This window comes from Lissotriton vulgaris, chromosome 3_2 (genome assembly GCF_964263255.1).
Source record: "Lissotriton vulgaris chromosome 3_2, aLisVul1.2, whole genome shotgun sequence".
Taxonomy (NCBI): Eukaryota; Metazoa; Chordata; class Amphibia; order Caudata; family Salamandridae; genus Lissotriton; species Lissotriton vulgaris.
The window spans coordinates 170,217,439-170,242,089 of NC_141690.1; the positions used below are offsets into that span (position 1 = coordinate 170,217,439).

A 24,651-nucleotide genomic window follows, 5' to 3' on the forward strand; every position below is an offset into this window, starting at 1 on the left:
ATACGTCTCACGAGATTGTCGGCTAGACCGCGACGAGCCGGTTGAGGAATCTCTATAGTCCCACACTGCTTTGGCATGGTGGCGGGTTAGATTGTCTGTAATTGTCTCTGCGGGTATCTGTCCGAGAAGCTCCGCACACATTCTCGAAATGGTTCTCACAACCACACTTCCTGCACTTTTGACCCACTGCGGGGCATGTCTCTGTGTGAGGAAAATCGTACCCGCAGTGATAACATTTGAGTTGATTCTCTTGTCTTTTGTCTGAGCGGCTTTAGTTGCGGCGGCGTCGATTTGTGTGGTGAGAAGAGACCTTGGATCTAGATGATCGCTGTCGTACAGGGAATGACTTGTTGTTGTTGCGTGATTGGAGTCGAAATGCTTGTTCTCATTTTTAACCTCTTCCAGCTTCCATCTTCTTGGCGTATTCTTCTGCCTGATCATGCACTCGTGTCGTTTCTTCTATTTAATCCAGGGAGTAGCTTTTCTTTAATAGGCATCTACGTAGTGACTCAGACTGACACCCTTCTATGATTCTCAGACGCAGGGCGTCTTCCGTTGAAAACGAGTCGAATTCACAGTAGTGGGCCAAACGCCTCAGTCGCGTGATGAAGGTGTTCATTGGCTCATCTTTTTCTTGAGCAGCTAGATTAAATGTATATCTTTCATAGTCGACATTCAGTTTGTGAAGAAATGTTCTGTTTAATGCATCCTGCACATTGACGTAAGATGAGGCAGCGTCAGCTGGGAGCTCCTTTATGATCTGACCAACATCCTTTCCAATTAGGTTACGTAATGCAATCAGTCGTTGTTCCTCCTCGGTCACATGAGACCCTTTCATAAAGTCTTCAAAATCTTCTAGCCAATCCTGCCAGCGAAGACCCATACCACCTCCCGAAATGAGGACCAGAGGCTCTGGTGGGTGTAAAAAGGAGACCCCAAGTATTCCAAGTCGGGGTCCGCCCACGTGCCCTGTGGACGTAGGTGACTCCTGCGTGGTGGAGGCGCTGGCCGAGGCATGCTGCTGACGAGATGTTGGCGATCCAGACATAGCAAGACACTGCAGTCACCAGCTGAGCTCCAGCCAACAGAAAGAAAACACCTGCGCACAACAGTGCTCTGCGGACAGGAAACATGACAGTGTTTATATACATGTGTACAGCCTTCAGGTGCAGACAACCAGGCGAGCTAACAGCCTCAAATATGCACTTCTGTGGCAGTTAGGCGTTATTTTGACACTTCCAAGTTGCGTTTGCCAATGCTTGATGGATTTTATGGAAACTGTCTGACTTAAAGATGGCGGCTGGGCCTAGCTCGCAGGAGATTGGTCCAGGTGCCTGACTCAAAGATGGCCGCCGGTGAGATCTCGTGGGCAATGAGCTTTCCAGTGCAAGGCAAACAGAGAGGCACTATCTACAGTACGTCAGCAGTCCAGACCTGGCATTTCAGTCTCACACAGGTGGCAGACGAGAGAGACAGCTGCGATCCTTGACATAACGCGATCCTCAGCGGCTACACAGACGTACCGGAGCAGGCTCCCTGTGCTCGTCGTGGACGACACAAACTCCCTCACACTCATGCTCCCGGGGTGAGCTCTCGGGTCACGGCGGCAACTATTCTCCCCCAGGACACGCGCAGCTGGGGTGGGCCGCAACCGCGCATATGCACAGATTACTGCTCCGGGGCAGCGGAGCAGATGCCAGACGCGGCAGACACAGCGCAACCGGGGCAGGCACCCAGCTCGCAGCTCAGTTCGGCACCTTCACTGCAGGGCACATGCCGGAGTGCAGGCAGACAACACACAGGGATTCACTGCCCTGGTCGCCAGTTGTTGTGTCGTCTCACAGGCACAGACGACACGGACACCAAGAGGTAACGTAACGTAGCTTTATTCTTGACCTCCTACTTCCCTTGTCCCTACTCCACACTGCCTTTTTTCTATTCACGCCCCTCACTCCTCCTCTACCGTCTGCCGCTACCCTCCCCACTTTCTAACCTCATGTGCTGGGCCCGGTGCCCGGCACATGTCAGGATATTACATCTATACACAGAAATTAGGATACTTTTTGTAAGGTCCATCGTATATTGTATTGTATTATGAGCCTCCATTTGGTTACAGAATAAGGCTTTCACAGGGAGAGGCAGAAAGATTTTGGTTTCAGGACATGTTTCATATTGACCAACGTTTTCACTTCTGCATCCCTGGGGAAGGATGTACAGATGTGGCATGTCTCGGTTAACCTGTGTGTAAGGAAAGGGGACGATGTAGTGATGTGATGTGTCATATGGTTGGGTTGAGTGGGCATGCTGTAGAATCTTAATAGTGGATGATGTAAGATAGTGATGGGGCAAGGAGTGTTGAGGGAAGCCTAGGAGTTTATTACAGTTGCAAGGATAATGGAGCCTGAACAGGAGCTACCAGGCTGTGGCTATATCCTAAGTGCCTAATGTGAATTAGAGAACTCACCCCGTACTTAAGAAGCTCCAGATTCTTCTATGATGACCCTGCTCTCCCACTACAACTGAGGACTTGATCTTCGCTCTCTCAATATATGGCTCTTCGCACAATATCTCTTGTTAGGAAATTAGGTCCACTGCGCTCTACTGAGTTGTCTACCTCTTTTTTCCTGCAGTCCTCCAACAGAAAAGTGTTCGGAGAAAAACTTAAAAGTCAACTTTTTTAACCGTGTTTATGTAAAAAAATGTTTAAACTACCTATTTAGAAAGCTGATCATAAAGTCTATAGCTCAAGGAGGTGTCGACTTGGAATGTTTGGCCAAGACTTCAAAAGAATGTGGAGGTTCGACACTATGACACCCCAAAAGCTGTTTCCACTGAGCAACACAGAGTTCTATGTGCATTTTTTAAAGTGACAATGCCTTGGTTTATTGTCTTCAGTTACAGGTAATGGCAGCTATATGGGAGTTTCCAAGCAACCAGTTTCCCTGCTAACCACCCCATTTAACACATCCAACCCACAGCACAGGAAGACACGTATTTCTCATCCTCCTGGGGCACAGACAGGCAAATACACGACTGACCATTCAGGATTTTTTTTAATTAAAAAATAAGTAAGAACTGTTTCTGCACAATCAAATAGGCCCGAGAACATTTTACTCACCGGTTAAGGTTTCTGCCTCCTTTGTCATTTGAAAGTGAAAGAAGAAAGCAGCCTGCTTGATATTGAGTGCTGAAACGCCGAGCTAGAGTAGTAATTTGTACATCAGTGTAATAACGTCAGAGGCCTTTGAGGGAGCACGGCGTGTTTATTTACTTATTAGAGCCGCGCCATAAACACATATGAATCTAGCGTTTCCACCCAACCGTTAAATTCCGTTAAATTCCTCCTGAACATTCCATTGACAGCGCGCGAGGTCCTCGCGCGCACGGTCCTCGCGCGCACACTTAAGGGAAGGGCAGGGGAAGAGAAGCATGTATGGGAATAAACACAATAAGCTCGGAAATATTGGTTTTAGTGATAATAAAGTAAAAACAGCAATATTACAATCATCTGCAGAGATTCCAACAATATCTCTTGTGTTTAATATTACCATTCGTGTTTCAAGGTGGCCCTATGCTATAAAAAACTTGTAATTTCTTATCGACATGGAGTTTCCTCTACCCATTTGCTTACTCCTCTGTTCCAGTGTTTCAAAAGTACACTTGTGTACACGAATAAAAAAATACTGATTGACTGAATTTTAGAGGCTGCGGACACCACACACATAGTTGTTATGGAAACTAAAATCCGACCCATAACAGAAAGGAAAATCATCAGGTTGCTGTGACTCTACCTTGGAGAAACCGTCTCCTTCGGCAGTGTTAGAAACATGTTCTCGCCTTTAGAGATGACAATAGCCAGGAATGTTTTCACCTTTAGGGAAACTGACATAAACTAGAACGTTAAAGTATGATTAATGGATTAATGTCGCCTATTGCTATGGCAACAAGTGTGTGTCCCAGAAAGCGGGGAGGTGTAGATGGTTCCTGCAGATAGAGCAGCAAAGGCTCTGATCGAAAGCAGAGGTGCTCAGACTTATAAACTCTGATATGTTTGTTATATCAAACTGCGTACTGCACCTCTGGCATTTCTAAGTGCTGCAAAAAAAAAACAATAATTGCCCAAATTATGGTGCCTAATGCAAATACCTCGAAAGGAGGGAAGGTTGAGCCTTGCTGAGATTTGAACTTGTGACCTCCACAGTACTACTACCTGATCATCCTGCTGGCCTCACATCCACCTCTGCTAACTGCACTCCTTGTTCCTATTAATCATGCTTCCGGTTTCGTCCCTTCCATCTGACCTCATATCCGTTGAATCCTCCCTTTCTATTTCCGCCTGCCTCCCTCTAACTTTCTTTGCTTGGTATCTGTCTTCTTACCACCTTTCCCTGCAGTTCCTTTTATTTCACAAAGGGAGTGTGCAGCAAGGATCACTGTAATATAGGGATTTTAGAAGAAAGTCTGAAAGCCCCCTTGTATCATCCCTTTTTGATACATTTTCAAAAAGTTCCATATATTCTTGTAGAAAAATCTAAGCATTTTCCATTTAGATTAAACAACATCACAATAATTATTCTTGATCTGCCCACGTAATCCACGGCTTGAGCTAAATGAACAACTTGTTTTCCTTCATGCCTCATGGTGAGATGTTACAGAGCCAGACCTCCTTTTACCTTGGTATTATTAAGTGTTGGACTTTAATTCCACAGGTATAGTGGGAAAGCGCCCACATCTGGAACATTTGCAGTACATTTCAAATACAAATGTTCCCAGTCGCACAGCACAACGTAATCCACTTAAAACTAACTGTACAGTAGGTGTTCCACTCTTCTACTTGGGTACCACAATGCCTCTTTTCGAAAAGTTGGGAGTTAGATTATATTCAGTAGTACTTTTAAAAACCCGGATAAGGCTCTGATTATGAGTGGGCTGAAGTTTTCCAACCCCTGCATAAACCGTTATTTGGGCATGGGTCGAAATTATAAGTATTCCAGTGTTTATCGCACCCAGTAATTGCCGGATAAAATAAAGTCCAAACATTTTGTTACATTTCGACAAGTGGTTCCTGCAAGAATTTAACAAGGAGAATATATGTCATTTACAGTAACAAGGATTTTGACGAGGTAATCGCCAAAATATGCTTGTTAATCCCCAAAACAGGCACAATCTATCACACCTCCTATTTCTGAAACTTGGGGAGTTAGGTTTTAGCAGGTGCATTAAATAGCACCTACTCATCCAGGGAAAGGACATACACAGAACCATTCTCACACTATAAAAACTGTCACAGCATCTGGGCCATGCAACTGGAAACATTTACACTGCATCATCTTCCCATTGGTTATTAGACATGTGATCGTCAGGCAACACATCATCTCCTGTGACAAGTCAGTAAAACATGGGTACTCACAAACTTTCTCTAAGGGGCCAAATTTACAGTGTAGTTTGTGGCCGAGGGCCGCACCGGTGGGGGCGTGGTCAGTGAGAGAGGGGGCGGGGCTAGAGACAAAAAAAAACCTGTGACCATGAGGTTGAACACAGGCCCTGGCAGCGGATGTCTTTGTCCACTGAGCCACCGAACCGAGCATACACACATATCTCTCTCTCTGTCTCCCTCCCTCTCTCTATTTCTCTACCTCCCTTTCTCTCTCTCTCTCCGTCCCTCCCTCTCTCGTCTCCCTCACTCCCTCTGTCTCCCTCACTCTCTCTGTCTCCCTCACTCTCTCTGTCTCCCTCACTCTCTCTGTCTCCCTCACTCTCTCTGTCTCCCTCCCTCCCTCTCTGTCTCCCTCCCTCTCTCTGTCTCCCTCCCTCCCTCTCTCTGTCTTCCTCCCTCCCTCTCTCTGTCTTCCTCCCTCTCTCTTTCTCTACCTCCCCTCTCTGTCTCCATCCCTCTCTTTTTCTCCCTCCCTCTCTTTTTCTCTCCCTCTCTCTCTGTCTCCCTCACTCCCTCCCACTTCCTCCCTCCCTCTATCTCCCTCCCTCCCTCTCTCTGTCTCCCTCCCTCTCTCTGTATCCCTCCCTCTCTTGGTCCCCTCCCTTTCTTTGTCTCCCTCCCTCTCTCCGTCTCCCTTTCTCTCCCTTTCTCTAACTGTCTCCCTCCCTTTCTCTAACTGTCTCCTTCCCTCTCTCTCCCTGTCTTCCTCTCTCTCTCCCTCTCACCCTCTTTCTCCCTCCCTCCCTCCCTCCCTTTGTCTCCCTCCCTCCTTATGCCTCTGCCTCCCTCCCCTCCCCTGACTCTCCCTCTCTCTCCCTCCCCGACTCTCTTTCCCTCCCTCGCCTTCCCCTGACTCACCCTCTCTCCCTCTCTCTCTCTCTCCCTCGCCCTCACCTGACTCTCTCTCTCTCCCTCCCTCTCCCTCCCCTGACTCTCTTCCTCCCTCTCCTCACACTCCTTCCCTCCCCTCACACTCCCTCCCTCTGTCTCGCCCTCCCTCGCCCTCCCCTCACACTCCCTCCCTCTGTCTCTCCCTCCCTCGCCCTCCCCTCACTCTCCCTCCCTCTGTCTCTCCCTCCCTCGCCCTCACCCTGCCCTGGCTCTCCCTCCCTCCCTCCCTCTCCCCTGACTCTCCCTCTCTCTCCCTCCCCTGACTCTCCCTCTCTCTACCTCCCTCCCCTCACTCTCCCTCCCTCCCCTCACACTCCCTCCCTCTGTCTCTCCCTCCCTCGCCCTCCCCTCACTCTCCCTCCCTCTGTCTCTCCCTCCCTCCCCTCACTCTCCCTCCCTCTGTCTCTCCCTCCCTCGCCCTCCCCTGCCTCTCACTCTCCCTCTCCCTCACCCTGCCCTGGCTCTCCCTCCCTCCCTCCCTCTCCCCTGACTCTCCCTCTCTCTCCCTCCCCTGACTCTCCCTCTCTCTACCTCCCTCCCCTTACTCTCCCTCCCTCCCTCCCCTCACACTCCCTCCCTCTGTCTCTCCCTCCCTCGCCCTCCCCTGACTCTCACTCTCCCTCTCCCTAACCCTGCCCTGGCTCTCCCTCCCTCCCTCCCTCTCCCCTGACTCTCCCTCTCTCTCCCTCCCCTGACTCTCCCTCTCTCTACCTCCCTCACCCCCCCTGGCTCTCCCTCTGTCTCCCTTCCCTGACTCTCCCTCTCTCGCCCTCAATCTCCCTTCCTCAACCTCCGCTGTCTCTCCCTCCCTCTGTCTAACCCTCCCCTGACTCTCCCCCTCCCTCTCTCACTCCCTCCCTCTCCCTCCCCTGACTCTCTCACTCCCTCAACCTCCCCTGACTCTCCCTCCCTCTGTCTCTCCCTCCCTCGCCCTCTCTCTCCATCTCTGTCTCCCTATCTCTGTCTAGGCAAGGTGTATTAATTCTATTAGAAATATCACGAAAAGCAAGAGCTATTTGCTGCACACATCGAACCACCTTCCCCAGCCTTCCCAAAATCTGCAGCACATTATTAGTGACTCCCTAATGTAGGTGCACGAGAGCTGGCTGGACCACTGCAGCAGAGATCAGGTGTAATCCGGAGGGCAGAGATTCCAAATAAGGCTGGGCTGATTCAGACTTTCATCCCTTCAGTGTCGATAAAACAAATGCTACTCGAGGCTGCGCAGAGTGATCTCCAAGTTCATGCTCGGCTCGGTTCAATCAGTCACGGGGGTTTGTCCTGATCACTGTAATTGTCCAATAATCCCCCCCCCCCCCTCCTCTGTGGCAGCCCGGGATGAGTCAGCTTGCCTGGCGCGCACACAGCCGGAGCACTTCACAGGCCTTTAAAAGACCATTAAATCGTTAATGAGGCTTTGTTCTGTTTCACCTCTTCTGAGGCCCCTGCAGCTCCACTCTATGGCTGGAAATTCCCGGCCCCCCTAGAGCAGAGCCTCTCCGAGTCAGGCTGCATCAACCAGCGGTGTTTACTAAAACTCTTGAATTTTTTTTTTTTAAACTGGTACATGTCTGCAAGGTCCGGCGGCCGGGCCGCCAAGGAAGGCTTGCCGGGCCGCCACCGGCCCGCGGGCCGTACTATGAGTACCCCTGCAGTAAAACAAGCCCTTTTTCATTGCCTCAGAATACTTGGGATTCCTACTGCATAATATGTTATCTCTACTGCTTTCACAGGGGGGATGTTAATCCAAACAGCATTTGACTCCTTCTGGTAACCTTGTGGGTGAAGGGTGTTTCCTAGGTCTCCTCACTAAAAAACACATATGAGTGTTTTAGAGATGGTCATACTGTCAGCTTTTAGCACCACAGCAAAACCTAATCAGTTGCCTAATTTTAACAGGAACACAAACTACACCACATCATTGCTTACAGACCTGGCAGATAACAAGGAAACTGGACATACCAGGCTATCCTGGGTTCGATCTCTAGCTATGACTCTAAAAGGATTTATTTGTCCTCCATCTTTGATGCCTCAAAGATGCTGAATTTCATATTTTGGGGGCACATGCTGGGTGGGACCGAGGTCAGGCCTCCAATAGGGCTACTTGCATCTGTTGGTCTTTTTTTTTATTAGGAAAAAAATAGGTAAAGTAAACATTTTATATATCGATTTACATAACATATAACATGACCACAAAAAATAACAACAATTATACAGAGCATTTCATATTACATTTTCGAAAAGCAACTGATGAAGGATCAGTTTCCCACAATCCTAGATCAAAAAAATCCTACCTAAACTATTGTTTGATAAATTACATTAAATAGAATTAAAAAAAATAAAGTGCCAAGTGCAAATATAGAAAGTACCATGTGCCTATTTTTATTTTTATATTTTTAAGAAAATACCCTGTATTCTACAAAGTGCTATGTGCATATATAGCTTATATATTAACTAATTTATAATCATCAAGCTTCGGTAATGAATCCATAAGGAGAAAAAGGGTGCCATATTCCTTTAAATCTTACTATCGCTCCGATATGTTTGGCATAGGCCTCTTCAAGTTTATACGTCCTTATCATTTTATTAAACCAATATTCAATGCTAGGTTGTGAGCTGGTTCTCCAGTTTTGTGGAATAAGTGATCTAGCAACTGCAATGGCAATTAATATAAAATATTGCAGATTTTTTGTGAAGCATTTCACTTCTGCTGTAGAACCAAATAACACCTATATGGCTGTTGGACACATTTCCAAGGATAAAATTATGGATATTACCTCAAAAACCCTCTTCCAGAAATATTGTAAATCATTACATTAAAAAAATATATGTAACCATCCCCCTTCCCCCTCTCTGTTACAGCGAAAACATTTATTTGGGCAAGTTGAAAACATTTTAGACATTTTCAAAGCAGTAAAATATAATAACTATCTTGATAAAAAATTCATTCTTTTAAAGTTCGCTCCTCTAAATGCTTTATTCGCTAATTCATTAAGCTGAGTCCATTCTTTGGAATTAAACTTGCAGCCTGTCTCTGAATGATTTTTTTGCAGTTCTTTTATCAGGACCTCTTCTTTATTGGCTTTTTGATTAAGTAGCTGATACCAGCTGCCAACCCCTACCATTGTATTTACTACCTGCCTGGCAATTGGCCTAATTGTCTCATCTAGAATTGCATCATTGTTTTTAAGAAAATTAGATAATTGTGCAAAGCTCAAGGCCAGTGCAGTATTTGGTGTAGTGACCTGAAAAGATACAATTTTCCAAGTAATTAAGGAATCAAGATTATAAAAATCCCCAAACTGGAGATAGCCTAATTCTTGACAATCCTGCAAAAGCCTACTAGAGAGTTTAAGACCTCCTACTGCCCCATCCTGTATTGGGGTATAAGCGTGAAATAAAGGGAAATTCCGTGATTTAACAAATATGTGCATTCTTTCAACCAGAGTAAAAGTAATCTTATAACACGTTTTTTAGGAAGCTTTGCCAGACGTAGGAAAGCTGGAAGTCTGATGACACTTTCACCCAGCATATGTACCAAAAATTCTTTGGGAAAACACTGTTTTCCTTAACCAATTGAAAAAATAGATTAAGTAAAAAAGGCTGATAGTATGTTAAAAAATGTGGGAGTGCTATTCCTCCTGAATTTATATCAAGTTGCAGTATAGAAAGCTTAACCCTAGGTTGTTTATTATTCCAAACAAACATCCTTATTAATTGTTCTAGTTCGTTAAATAATAACTGTGGATTTTCATAGGCAGATTAATCAGCAAAAACAAAAATAATGGAAGTACCATCATTTTAACCATTGAAAACCTTCCTACTAAAGACAGTTGCAGCAACGACCAGTTATCAAATTGCTTTTTGACTTTCAAAAGTAAACTAACTTAATTCAAAGAAAATAATTGCCCAAAATCATTATTGACATAAATTCCCAGATATCAAATTGGGTGCATCGGTTTTAGCTAGATGGCAGATTGGAAATCCAAAGGAGTCGTATTAAATGCTAAAATGTCAGGTTTTGCATGGTTAACTTTATATCCTCCAACTTGTGTAAAATTTTGAATTTCATCTGATACATTCTGTATGTTATCTGCCCCTGCCATCAGATATAAAATAATATTGACTGCATATAGCTTAATTTTTGACATTGCATCTATAGGAGGGACTATACTTATGTTCTTCCAGATCTTCTCGGCTAAGGGTTCATAAATAGTGAAAATAGGAGAGGGGACAACGGGCATCCCTGAAGGGTACCTTGTTTGATAGTAACCTTTCCATTTACTGAGTAAGCATGGGTGAATTTTGCGAATCTCGCGTTCGTGAATTTTGCGGATTTGCGGACTCGCAATTCGCAAAATCCGCGAATTCTCGCGAATTTGCGGATTTTTTTTTTTTGTGTTCGCGCGGGTTTCTGCCAGTTGGCGAGGGTTTTGTACAATTTCGCAAACGCGAACTTACCTGTCGGGTCGCAAGTTTTGCGAACTTGTCGTTTCTACGTGTCCAGCCTGTTTGGGACACTCTTCTTCATCACTGCCACTCTCTGTCACCACTGCCACTCTCTGACTACTCATGCCACCCTCTGGCCCACTCATGCCACCCTCTGTTTCATCACAGCACCCTCTGGTTGTCCAGTCAGTGTACATTATTGTGGCAAAGCAAAGCACACCTTCCCTGCCTCAAGTGACCTGAATTAATTTGGGGCTGATTAATGTGTCACAGAATATTTTTTTAGCTGGCACCTGCTTCCTTAGTGCTTCCTGATTAGTGATCTTTTGCACTTGCTAAGTGCTTTCATTGTTGCAAAATTAGTTACAACACCTGCCCTGCCCCAACTGACAATAATGAATTAGGGGCTGATTAATGGATTTGAACTTCCAGCCTGGCTCCTGCTTGTCTCCTTTAGCTGTAATTCAGGACCTTTGTGGCATATGTGTAACTATTCTGAGGTTCAGAGCAGGGTCACATAATAGTTGCAAGTAGGCAACTGAACTCTGGAGGGGCCCCTCAGGAAGCACTACAGGAAATGGCTACTAATGATGAGCCTGAACTTTTGAACCTGGTAAGTAGTTTCAGTTTTGCTAAGATCGTATTTCTGCAATTTAGCGCTTATTCGCGGGGCGGGAAGTTGTACTGGGAAGCCGCGAACAGTGCGAGCAAGCCATAAAATCCCCTGCTCGCGGATTTGCGGATTTTGCGGGAGATTCGCGAATCTCGCGGATTGCGAATTTACCGAAAATCCGCAAAATCCGCGAGCGAAACGGATTTTCCGCCCATACTTATTACTGAGCCATTAATCATTATTGTAGCTTCTGCCCCTCCGTATCTTTTTATTAGCATCTGTATAATTTGTTGAGCAAAACCAACCTTTGATAAAATAAAAAAGAACGCACTCCAATCTACTAAATCAAAAGCTTTTTCAGTGTCCATCACCATAATCACTGCATCTGTCTGGTTGATAGAAAAGTAATCTGTTTGCTTGCATTAAAAAATAAGTATTGATGCCATTAAACGTCCAGGGATAAAACCGTTTCATCATTACGAACCAGCTGTTGTGCATAGGGAGCTAACTTTTTGCCCAAATTTTCATTAGAAGTTTATATTCTGTATTTAACAGACTGATAGGCAGGGTCCTTATCATATTACTACTGACTCCTTGAAACTTTTAGGGGTATCGATGCCATCCTTAATTTCATTAAACAAATTTACTAAAAAAGGAAGCAATTCAGTCTGAAATGTCTTATAAATTTCTATGAGCATCCCGTCTGCTCCACTAGCTTTGGCATTCGCCATACTTTTTATTACTTCCTGTGCTTCAGTAATTTGAATTTGAGAGCTCAGTGCTTCTGAGAATTGCTGTGATAACACCGGTAGCTCCAGAGAGTCAAAATATCTCTAAAAATGTGCCTCATCCACCCCCTGCGTTTCTCCATAGATATGCATAAAATGTGAATTAAACACCCGCTTATCCTCTAGTAGGAGACCAGTTACAGGATTTTTTATTTGAGAGATTATTTGTGCAGCTTTTTGTGTTTTCGTGGACCAAGCCAGAAATCAGCAAATCTGCTGACTCTCCTCATATAATTTTTGTCGGTAAGCCTTACTTCCTGCAATTTCCTCTGTTAAGAAAAAAAGCTTTCAGATTTTCCATTGCTGTAGCTAACCCTTGCTGCTGTGCTTTTATTACGGGCGCTGAGGAATCTGTAAGGGTTATCTTTCATCTAGCCAACTCCACCGCGGTTTGAAGTATGGTGATCATATGTCTCCGTAGCTTATTGATTCTTGCTTTATAAGAGATAACCTGGCTTCTAAAAGTGGCTTTAAATGCCTCCCATACCGAAAATAAAGGAGCTGTGTTTAGATTATTTTGAAAAAACTCCTTGATAAACCATCTAGTTTCTGTTAGCCAGGTCATATCTTGTAAAAGAGTTTTATCAAATGTCCATCTAGGTCTGTTTTTCAGTTTCCTATTTAATAATATAGAAAAAAAGACTAGAGAGTGGTCTGAAAATGAGCTGGTTACTGTTTCTACTGGACCCCCAACAGCTGTTTTATCGCTAGGAAATAATTTAAACGTGTGGCTGATCTGAATCTGCCAGAATAGCAGGTGTATTGCGAGAGAGAGGGATTAGCTAGTCTCCATGGGTCCACTTGCAAAAAGTCTTTTTTTAGGTTGTTAATTATTTTTGCGGTTTTAGGTTTCAGTTGACGCTTTTCTTTATTTGATGAATCCAAGGTTAGATTTTGGATAAAGGTAAAATCACAGTCTAAAACTACAAAGCCTTCCATGCTTATTGCTGATTGGAAAAATTTGGACAAGTGCTGCAGTATCGTCCTCGATAGGACCATAATAATTTACCAAATTCAGGAATATTTCTTAAAGTTTAACCTTTACCGACAGCCATCTTCCTTTCCCGTCTCGCTGGACATCTCTGACTTGCCAATCCAGTGTATTCGTAAGTAGAATCCCAACCCCTTAAACGGCTAAGTTGGCAGAAGAAAAAAATGCCTGTGAATACCTTTTAGGAAATACTATTTTTGGGTCATCAGATCTAAAATGAGTTTCCTGTAAAAACACAATCTCAGGAGAGAGTGACGTAACCCAATTTAAAAAGACAGCTTTTTTACATGGATTAAGTAATCCATTAATATTACAAGATACAATTTCCACATTCTGCATTTAAACATTTTATCTATAAGGCTGAAAAATCACTATTACCATGGCCTGCATCAAAATAAAGTAAATCTGTAAAATCGAGTACACATTTTTCTTTTCCAGTTAATTTTTTTCCTGCATTTATACACCCGCCTAAACCCCCCTCTCATTCTCAACCCACCCCTCTGGAGAGGCATACCACCACACTAACCACCTCTCATCCACCCCTACTATTGTTTTAGGTGCCATGGATCTGCACCTGCGGTGCCTACTCCCCGACCACGGCATAAGGATGTTGACTACAGCGTCAAAAAAAAAACAGTTAGATACATTCAAGGATTTACTCAATAAGTGAAAAACCATTCGTTAGTCCACCAATTTATTGCGACTTCGTAATTTCCTTAAGAAGATCTTGTGCTTCTTAAAAATTAGCAAACATATGAAATTTCCCCTTGAAAAGAACACGCAAGTTTGACTGTTGAGCAATTGACACCTGTGTGCCTTTAGGTTTAAATAAAAACAGCAACTTGACAAATTCTTTGCGTCTGCAAGCCGACGCTGCAGACATGTCAGAAAGATTCTGCAATTGGAAGTTTGTTGACTGGAAATTGCCTTTGTTGTATTGCTTTAGACAGGACCCTCTCCTTTATACGATAGTCCGCGAAGTTGACTAAGATGGTGCGGGGGCCACTTGTGCTTGGCAAAGAATGGAATGGATCTCTTTGAGCTCTGGTGATGGTAAGATCCCCACTGAATTCGGGGAGAACCTTTTCCCTAATAAAGGATTCCTTCCATTGCGGTGTCTGGGCTCCCTCCATTCTCTCGGGAACTCCCACTATACGCTGGTTAGAGCGACACAAAGGATTTTCGAGCTCCTCAAGCTTGTTTTCTAACAAACTTCTGTCTTCACTTCACATTCTTTGGTGAGCAATCCAGTCATCTGGTCCTCCAGTTGAGAAATCCTGGATTCTGCTTCCTGGATTTTTACTGGAAAGCAAGACATTGCGTCTTCAATCTTATCTAGGCGGAGAAGAAGGGAGGCAGTTTCATTTTCCTGAAACCTCTTCATATCTCTTGGGATAAGATTGAGCAGCATTTTGATATCTAACTGTTTGGTGGAAGCTGTTTCTGTTAGATCATCTAAAAGAGCTAGTACTGACTCTGAGACTGTGACAGAAGCTGAACCTAAAAGCTGTGAAGAGTCTGATATAGTCTGGACCTTCTGACTGTGAGTCGCTTGTGAAGTTTTTGAACTTTTTATCCTCTGCGCTGAAACCTTTTGTTGTTCCTGTGATCCTGGAATAAATGACGTGTTGATATCGTTCAGCGTCTGGTTCTGAATCAGCGCATATTTAGTGGCAGGCAATTGGGGAGGATTCAAGGAATTAGCATTCAGTTCTTGTGTCATGGAAATTGAGGCTAACGTGTTTTGAACATGTGGAGGGGCTGAGGAGGCAGAGGAGCTAGGGGGTGAAGATGACACACTAAGATCTAGCAGAATCTGGCATGGGCTGGCCAGTTCGACTACCACCGTCTGGGGTGAGTTAGACTGTGGAGGGGCTGGTAGTGCTAGCTTTTTCATGAAGAGGGGAAACTCCTTGACATTCCTTCCCTCTTCCTTGCTGCTTTCGCCGGTCTCCACTGAAAGAGAGATTTTGTCCGACTTGTTGCATTGAACTCATCGACCAAATCGTCCTCTGAGTTTTCAAAGCCCGAATTATGGTCACTACGAGGTCCCAAAAGTCCTGCTCTTCCAACCCCAGAAGACAGAGCCTTAGCCTGTGCCTGCGCCAGGCGGGTGTTTGCTTTTAGTCCGGTCGCTGAGTCTACTTTATAGACTTGGATATTTTGTTTATTATGTCTCTTCATGGTCAGTTTTAATATACTAGCACTGGTTGTTGCAGTGCTTCTCCCGTTTCTGGGATGCGTTACAGATTCTGTTTATTCCCTTGAATTTTACTTACACCAGCGTTTCCCATCACCGACCACTCGCCTCCTCACCTCCCAACCTCCTTACCTCTCTTTTCTTTACTAACCGCCTTCTTCTCCAGTCTCCTCCGTGGGAAAGTTTAAGAAGTCCAGGCCAGATTTTACTTAGCTGCCATGCAGTTGATTTTGACCTTGTAGTACCATGCCTGAGATACAAAATTGGACTTTCCTCGCCTGTCACTGCTCCCTGCTAAACGCTCTCCTGCCGTTTTGCTGTATTTACCGCAAGTCAGCATTCATTAAAGGTTCCCTTTCACCTCTCAGCACGCGTCTTCTATCCAGTTCCGTCGCTGCTGCAACATAGTATCAGTTTGCTGCAAATTTCTTTGCCGTGCTCAAGACCCCCGAGACTCCGGCATTTTGCTGTGCCGTTGTTGCCACCATTGCAGGTGAAGGGGGTGCAGTCACCTACAGCTATTCGGAGGCGTGGTTTTCTGACATAGACTCTGGGTGTCGCATCTGTTGGTCTTAGGGTATAATGTCATGAGCATGAGCCCTGCTGGCAACTCCTCAATCCTGCTATAAACCTTTAGGCAATGCTTGTATCAATGTGCAAGGTAAGGATCCTCATGGGCAGTTCACTGTGCGGTTCTCCCGCCCTCAGTATAGCTGCATGTCTCCTGTGCTCCTTTAAGGAGGTTGCATTGTGAGCTTAGGGACACAACAGAGATGTAAGTCTTCTTGTACAGCTGCTCTTGCTTTTTTATTTGTGAGTGTGTGAGGTTACGAGTGAGCGATAGATCTGTATATTTAGGGAAGTGCTTTATTTTGAAGAGACATAGAAGGACATATTACCTCAGAATAAGAGTAACATAATAAAGGAGAGAATAAGTGTTCAACACGTTTGCAAAGAATAATTGGAAAAGGAACAGTGCCTCCATAGTACTGACACATAGAAGGAAAACCAGTTATACCTCCTGCACTTGCCCCCACACCCACCAGCTCACCTATTCTTACTCTGATGTGTTTTTTCAGTAGACTGAATTATGAATTGCATACTTTGCTCTAGAAGTTCAGAGATACACTCCAACAGTTTTAATGACACATTCGCCGTCTCCAGTATCTGCTGATGCCCACATATTTGCACCACAATTACCACAACCTATTAAAGTTCTAAATTATTGAAGCAGCCTCCTTTCATACTAGACATTAGTATTAGCACACCTACTCAATCAAATTAAAAAAACTTGTACTTTCTGTTTTCTTTTAACCACAGAGGAAATGTGCAAAATATGATTCTCTCAGGATAAGCTACATTCCTGTTATTGCAGCACAGGTGGGTATCTGAAAGAAGATGAAGGATTACAGGGGACAACTGCAGAGAAGAGCGAAAGATGCAACAAAGTGGTACAGTTCACAAGAGACGTGAGTGTTGGTGCAAAAATAAATGGGTTGAAGGAATTGGTAGGACAGAGCAGTCACTAATTGGCAATGTAGAACAGGAACTGCACCAATCTGGGCACTGATGGTAATTTTACAATGACTGGCACCATCTGATTATGTCGACTAATTTCCATATATCAGCATCCCTCCTCGTCATCTTCTAACATAATCTTTGTTATTTTTAAGGTTTCAGGATCTCCTTGTCCTTCTTCCTAAACTGACCTATTGTTTCATCCACAAGTCTCCTGGCATGCAGGGGGTTTGCTATTCAGATGAGCTATTGGTGCACTCCCAAAAGTTCCCAAAAGGCAGCAGTCACTGCACCTACACTGCAAGTTATCCTTCAGTTTGCCAGTTCTCTTCAGGTAATTCCCACATTGACTACTCAACTGGCATGAGCAGACTATCATGTGAGACTCTCACAGCAGATGTTGGCATCACAACAGGCATTCCCTCTAGAATGATCATGTCTATGAGATTCTTTGATGGTCTATTTTATCCAAAATCTTCAGGTACTGGAGCTCAGCTTGAATGAAATTGGGCATGAGTGTACAGGGACAACGCAAAAAATCACAACATGAGTGGCTGCTGTTTGCTCTATTTTTTCATTGTGACATGTGGGCTCAAAGATGCTTTGGGCGCTAAAATACAGCACCAAATACGCAGTTTTACACTACACGTAATAGTCAGGTTTTCCAAAAATATTTCACAGTCCAGCTCAAACACCCTGACACTAAAAGAGATGAATACCATTAAACTGAAAATTATCAAAAGTAACATTGCATTTTGATTGTTGGCTGACAATCTAGTCAGTGGTGGGGGAAAAGACTGAGTTTCTGTATACCAAAAATAATGAAGATTCATATTTAATTAATACCATCTTCAAAATTGTTAGTGAAAGTTCGTTTGTATGTTTTCGTATGCTATTATTTCATTCCTCAGCATTCTGAATTAGAAGGATTGAAAAACTGAACAATGTTCTTATTAAAAGCTTGTTTTATTCTGCTTCATAAAGTACAATATTTTACAATAGACTTTAAAACAGAATAGTGCCAGAGGCGCTGTGCGGGTCTTAAATCTGGATAATGCACACTATAAATTATAACCGAAATGGTAGATGCTTAATGGAACAGAGAATACTCTAAACAAACTGGTTTAAACTGGCAATACAAATAAGTATAATTTTTGCTAGCGAAAATAAAATAAGGAACAAAACGAAAATGCAAATAAGCTCAAACTTTAATGTAATACCTTTTAGCAAAAATAACTCTCCTAAAAAATAAATCCCTCATATGCACCAAATAGGCGCGTTTGGTATTTGTAATTCATGTTGAACCATTGTGGTAATAAAGACTGGATAAAGAAATATAATTCTCAGTGTTCCATGCCGCTCTGAACTTTGCGCCGGTGAAGTAAACAAATATAATTGGTCTCAAAAAGTTGAGAATGAATTCAATCTATTTTACCAGTTATTGTTTTGCAAATGTTTTATCTTTTGTATTTCATGCTATTCTCCTTACACAATGATTTTATGTTTAGAATCTTATGACGACCCAGAAATAATGCCATAGCAACAAGAAATCTATCTTTTGTAAATGAGAACACTCCCCATGGTGTTCCTGTTTGTGGTACTGAGGGGTACCTCATCGATGAGCAGATACACCGCAGTGCAAGGCACTAACTACTACATAATGTATTCTGACATGTTCTGTGGGGAATCCATATTGACACGGTGCTTCAGGGAAGGAGCACTGGCATATCACAATAGTAAACAATGCTGGAATATCCGCAGGGCCATGAATTTATGCACATTCTAAGAGGCAACACACTCAGGCTATGTCTGTGCACTGTAGTCTGTGTCTTGCACAATATCAACAGTGTAACTTGGCAACTGTGAGGTTTTAAAATATCTCTGTGAATTGTGTCCGCCCCAGCCATCGAATCACTCATTGTAGCTGGGGCTCCGTCAGCCCAAGCAGCAAAATGGAAGTTATGGGTGGAGAGACTGGAGCTTACTTTGCAGCCATATAAGTTGATGATACCTGGAAATGCCCACTCCTACTCCATTTGGCCAGGGAGGGTATCTATAAGTTATCCGGCAATCTGCAAGTAGTGAGGCCACCACACATCTACAACAGTTGAGTCGTAGTTCTCAACCCAGAAACACGTATCCAGAGATATACAGCAATGTCTGCACCAACATTGGTGAACAACTCCAGCTAATTTTGAAGTAAGTTTGAACTGTGTACTGCATTTACCAGGATGCAAAGGGGCGAACTGTGCTGGGACTGTGAGGCAGTGTGCTCCCAACCCCTTTTCTGTGTAAAAGGCTCCATTGAGCCAGCAAGCTGGCGAGCATTGGAGATGCACCTGTGTGCCTGTGAGTGGTACTGTGACCTGAGAGGAACTTGGCAGCCTTTCCAGCAACCCCGGATGATTTTTCTTTGCTCTCTAATACTGCTGCTCTTTACTGAAGATGGGCTCAACCCAGAAACACGTGTCTAGAGATATATAGCAATGTCTGCACCAACTTTGGTGAAAAACTCCAGCTAATTTTGAAGTAAGTTTGAACTGTGTACTGCATTTACTAGGATGCAAAGGGGCGAACTGTGCTGGGACTGTGAGGCTGTGTGCTCCCAACCCCCTTTCTGTTTAAAAGGCTCCCTATAACCAGCAAGCTGATGAGCTTTGAAGATGCACCTGTATGCCTGTGAGTGGTACTGTGACCTGAGAGGAACTTGACAGCCTTTCCAGCAACCCCAGATGATTTTTCTTTGCTCTCTAATACTGCTGCGCTCTACTGAAGATGGGCTCAACCCAGAAACATGTGTCTAGAGATATACAGCAATGCCTGCACCAACTTTGGTGAAAAACTCCAGCTAATTTTGAAGTAAGTTTGAACTGTGTACTGCATTTACCAGGATGCAAAGGGGCGAACTATGCTGGGACTGTGAGACAGTGTTCTCCCAACCCCCTTTCCGCAGTTCAAAATGACTCTGGGTGTCTCCTGTTGCAGCAGAGTTTGGAGGAGTTCGTAGACCGCTTCTATGCCTAACTTAAAGAGTCGGCAAGCACATGCACACTCCATGATGTGATGTAGGACATACCCGCACAACTCATGTAAGGTTATGCCTCAGTGAACGGATCCACTAAGAACCTGGAAAGCCCCTACTACATATCTCAATACTAGGAAGGTCCAAGGAACTGGCCAAGGCCAGGACTTCACATATGGAAGCTCATTTATGGAAGCAGCCTTACAGAAGCCGCTCAAACAAGAACGTGTAAATCAGATCATCAAAGTGACAAATTCCAAGGAAGAGGAACAGAGCACTCAGCCATGTTGTCCCTGAGGGAAAAAGTATTCGCACAACCCACTGAATGTCCATCAAAGGGGAAAAAGTGTTCATCTTGTGACAAGCTTAACCACTCGTCAAGGTGTGTTGCTTGAAGACATTTCAAAAACCAATTCTGAGAAAGGCAGTGAACACCGTATCCTCAGAAGTGGAAACAAGGACAGAAGAGAAGAGAAAGACAGGGGCAATGTTAACATAGGAGGCTAACTTAGTATATGGTGCACACTTAAAGGAGTAATGCACCTTGAACTAATCCAGGCAACCCTTATGGTGAATTTGGTGGTCTTTCATAACCTTGGAAAGCTTTCAAAGTAGTTGCTGTGGAGAGCAGCCTTTAGGCTGATCTTGAAGGTGTGTGGAGCAGCTTGTTTTACCACATTTAATTAATAGTGTAGATCAAATAAAAAAGAACCACACAGTGTTTATAAAAAATAAGTCTATTTATTCCACAACACAATCACTATTACTTGGTATATCTCCTAGCCAGATATATCAACAACACACATGGAAATAATTCAAAGAACTCAGATAAATAGTACAAATCTACTCTGGTCCTCATGGGGAGACCAAACCATATACAAAGTAAGTTGAATGCGAACTGCAAAGGAGAACATAATTTGGGCCAAAGGACTTAGACGGTCCCATCTTCTGCACCCCTTTGGGACTTGATTCTTAGGATAGCTAGGCAGAGCAATTGAAGGCTGGCGCTGGAGGCTAGAAAGTCATAACTCAGCAACACAACACATAAGACTCAGTTAAACAATGTACAGTTTTTTTTCTTTAAACATGAAATCATTTTAATAAATTCATGTTAGAAATTGGGTTGTTGGTCGACTGGGATGTAAGCCCTGCTCAAGCAGCAACTACAATCCAAGTCAGGGTAAGAGGCAGGCAAACCCTAAATTAACCTGTGGTCACCCTATGGTAGATTGGCACAAAGCAGTCAGGCTTAGATTTAGAGGCTGTGTGTAAATTAAAACTGAAAATACTACAAAAAATGATTCCACAGGAAGTTAGAAAAATGATCTGACTTAAATAAATAAAACAAAAACAAAATGAAAAAACTCGATTAAGTAAAACCTAATAAAGGTTGTAGTGGAAAATAGTGCTAAAAAGCACAAAGTGCTATTGGGGATATCTGGTTGTGCAGGACCAGGACAAAGTCACATTTTCAGGCCAACTGTTATGGAGGGCAGCCTGGCTGCAGGGACCCAGTTAGCCTTGCTAAACAGAGTACCTTAATTCCTGGTTGCAAACTGACAGCGAGGTTGCAGTGCGAGGTTCCGTTTCGACGATGTTGAGGATTCTGTTGGCGTGGCTTGCGATACAAAGTCAAGAGTTGAGCATGTGAGGCACAGCCAAGGCGATGCATTGGTTCCAATAAGCGGTGAAACTGCGATGTAGAGTTTTATCATCGTCATCCAGGTTGTCATCAACAAGAGATGTGAGGAGCTTGCACCGGGAAAAGCGTGATGCAGTGGTGGTTCTTAAAGTGAGGCATTGGTCCGAAGACGAGGTAAGTGGTGCAATGTGAGTCTTTTGTGATGGGTCCAATCTACGGAGCAGCGGCCGTGCGTCGGTTCATCTCGGGGATACACAGCTCGGCTGAGGAGATGAGTCTTTTCTTCTCGGGGATGTATTGCTCAGCAGAGAAGATGCATTGGTTCTGCTGGCAAGCACCTTAGGCCCACTTCCAAGGATCCAGGACTGGGGTGGCACGACTTGAGAGGGTAAACTCACAGATGGCAGAGTCCAGGGTTTGGGAACCTGTCAGATCAGGAGGCTAGCCAACTAGCCTTGGAGTCACTGTGGGTTCTGGGTTCAAGAGCTGGAGGTCCAGTCCTACTCACTCAGGCAAGAGGGTACTGATCAGCACAGCAAGCATTAGTCCTGAAAAGATAGGTCCAGAAAGGTGGTAGTCCTTCAGCAGTACAGCAATCCATATTACTGGCAGAGCATCCACAGGCTGAAGTGGTGGTGTCTGAGGTCCATTACTTATACCCAGTGGTGCCTTTAAAGTGGCGGAGACTCAAAAGATACCCCTGTGACGTGCACAGATGTCCTCCCTTCCTGCCGTGGCTCCAAACTCACTACAGGGTGGTATGTAGCCCTTTGTGTATGGACAGGACACATCCTATTCAGGTGAAAGTGAGGCTCTGTCCAGCTCCTCCCTCCCATCTTGCCAGAATTGCCCAGCAAGTCACAACTACGCTCCCAATGTATGTGGCTGTCCAGGAGGAATACACAATGCCCAACTGCCATCTAAACGAAGTTGTGATCCGAGACATGCTACAGGCACCAAATGGTTAAAGCAAGAAAATCTCAACAAAAAGAGGACAGCTGTTCCTTTGAAGAAGTACAGATGGAGAGTATGATAATTGAGGGGATCTTCCTTATTAAAGATTTTGCCCACACAAATCCATGTTGGTGTCATGCTTCATCATGTGGCTTAGCTCCTTGTGGAGCCAGCGCTACAACGACCCATGGGCCCCACAAGAGGGCTCATTACTGGAAATATTTTTTTATTAGCCATAATGTTGAGTGCGGGTGCGTGGGGATTCAATGGTGTGTGTGGTGAAGAGTGTATTAAAACTACCTACAGGGTATAATTAGATTTTTTAATCAATGGTCGGCTTGGTGTAGTTAAAAACAGGTGAGTGTAGATTGTCATTATATATGGTACGAAATATGACAATCTCTTGGTAAGTGATTTAAAAGTCCACATGTTTTGTGTCTGCATGGTCCAGGAGGGATCCATGGTGTTTCTTTAGGACCAACTAGCTAAAGTGTCCTTACCCTATCTCAGGACGGGGAATTTGAATTGGTAATGACAAATGTATGTCTGATGATCTCTAGGGATACTAAAAGGTCATATGTACCTGTAGATAAATTCCCTACTTGGATCTAATATTCAGACCCAGCTGGTGTTAAATTGAGGTGCCTTAAGTCAAGACAGAGGACGGCATAGTAACTGCAGCTTTAAAGTATTGGATGCTGAGATTCACATGTGACCCACCCCTTGCTCGGCCCGCCTCCAAGTGAATCTCAGCATCGGATACTTGAAAGATACAGTTACTACATGGTCCTCTGCTTGACTTAAGGTGCCTCAATGTTAACAGAAGGCGGATTGAAATGTTAAATCCATGTAGGTAATTTATCTACAGGTACATCTGACCTTTAGTATCCCTAGAGCCCTGTTGGTTCAAATCACCTGGGGTTGTTGCATATTGCTCCTGCTGGCATTCTTCAGCACTCAGGAGTGTTACTGTGGGACCTCATGGCTCGCTAATTTGTGATGTTATTTCTTTGTTATTTCAGAAGCCTCGATTACATCCCTTTCAAATGATGCTTCCACTTCCTCTGTAGCAGCTGGCTCTAAAAACATGGACATGTCCTCATGCTCTTTGGTCTTCCTGAAGCAGCATCCAATGGTTCTTAACGGACCCCCATTTTTCCTGCCTCTACTCTCTAAGTATTTATAGCCTTCAGCCACTTGCATGGTGTGCTGCTGTCTTGAAGTAGCCTATGGTGCCCACTCCTGGACCACTCACAACTAGGATGGGTCCACAAAGTCCAAGTGAAATTCCTTCCTTCAAGATAATCAACAACAAGTCCACCTCTACTGGCCACACAGGGGAGCAGGGGTGTAAGTACCACACTCTAGTTTTCACTACCAAGACCAGCAAAAGTCCCAGAATAGTGCAGACACCTCAGTTGCCGCCCTCTGGGAGATGCTGAAGAGTGCTACAAGGAGGGACTTCATTGTGCCATCAACCTCTGAAAATATGTTCTGCAAAGATAAAAGGGGAAAGTTGGAGAGGAAAGCGAAGGAGCTGGAGGCTATCCATGCTTGGGCGGGGGCCCATCGGAACTAGAGGAAGCTAGAGACTCTGCGCTCCCAGCAGCATAACTTGGATACAGATAGGGCTGAATATTAGCTAATATGCTTTGATCATGCTTTCTATGTGGGAGGTGAGTGTGTGGCAGACTGCTTGCCCACAAGCTGTGAGCTAAGTATCAGGCGGACAGAATTGAGGCCATTCACACCCCTGGTGGCACAGAACCCACCAATGACGCCAGCCTTCCAGGCCTTCTACACGTCCCTATATGACACCCAGGAACTCCAGGTATCGAATATATACACAAATACCTTCAGGGCGCTAACACCCCTTAGTTGACCTCTCAACAGGCTGAGTCCCAAGACAAACTTATAGACATCAATGAGGCAATCTCTGCTATCTCAGGCGTGAAGTTGCTCAAATCCCTGGTCCCACATTGCTTTTCTGCCCTGTTTTACAAAACCTTATACCAGACTCTCGCCCCAGTCCTCACCAGACTGTTCAACTCTTTCGTAGACAGGGGAACCCCCTCCCTATGCTACAGGCCTCAATATCTGTGATCCCTTTAGGATGCATGATGGTGTTACCATTTATAATGTTATT

At 44.4% G+C, this 24,651-nt stretch overlaps 1 long non-coding RNA gene across 1 annotated transcript; it reads left to right on the forward strand.

The window, feature by feature from the left end:
- Positions 1-1,457: 1,457 nt before the first annotated feature.
- On the forward strand, positions 1,458-24,651 carry LOC147725471 (uncharacterized). The gene is made up of 3 exons (XR_015309827.1): positions 1,458-1,869; positions 16,690-16,838; positions 23,528-24,651. It is a non-coding gene; the product is annotated as an uncharacterized LOC147725471 (long non-coding RNA).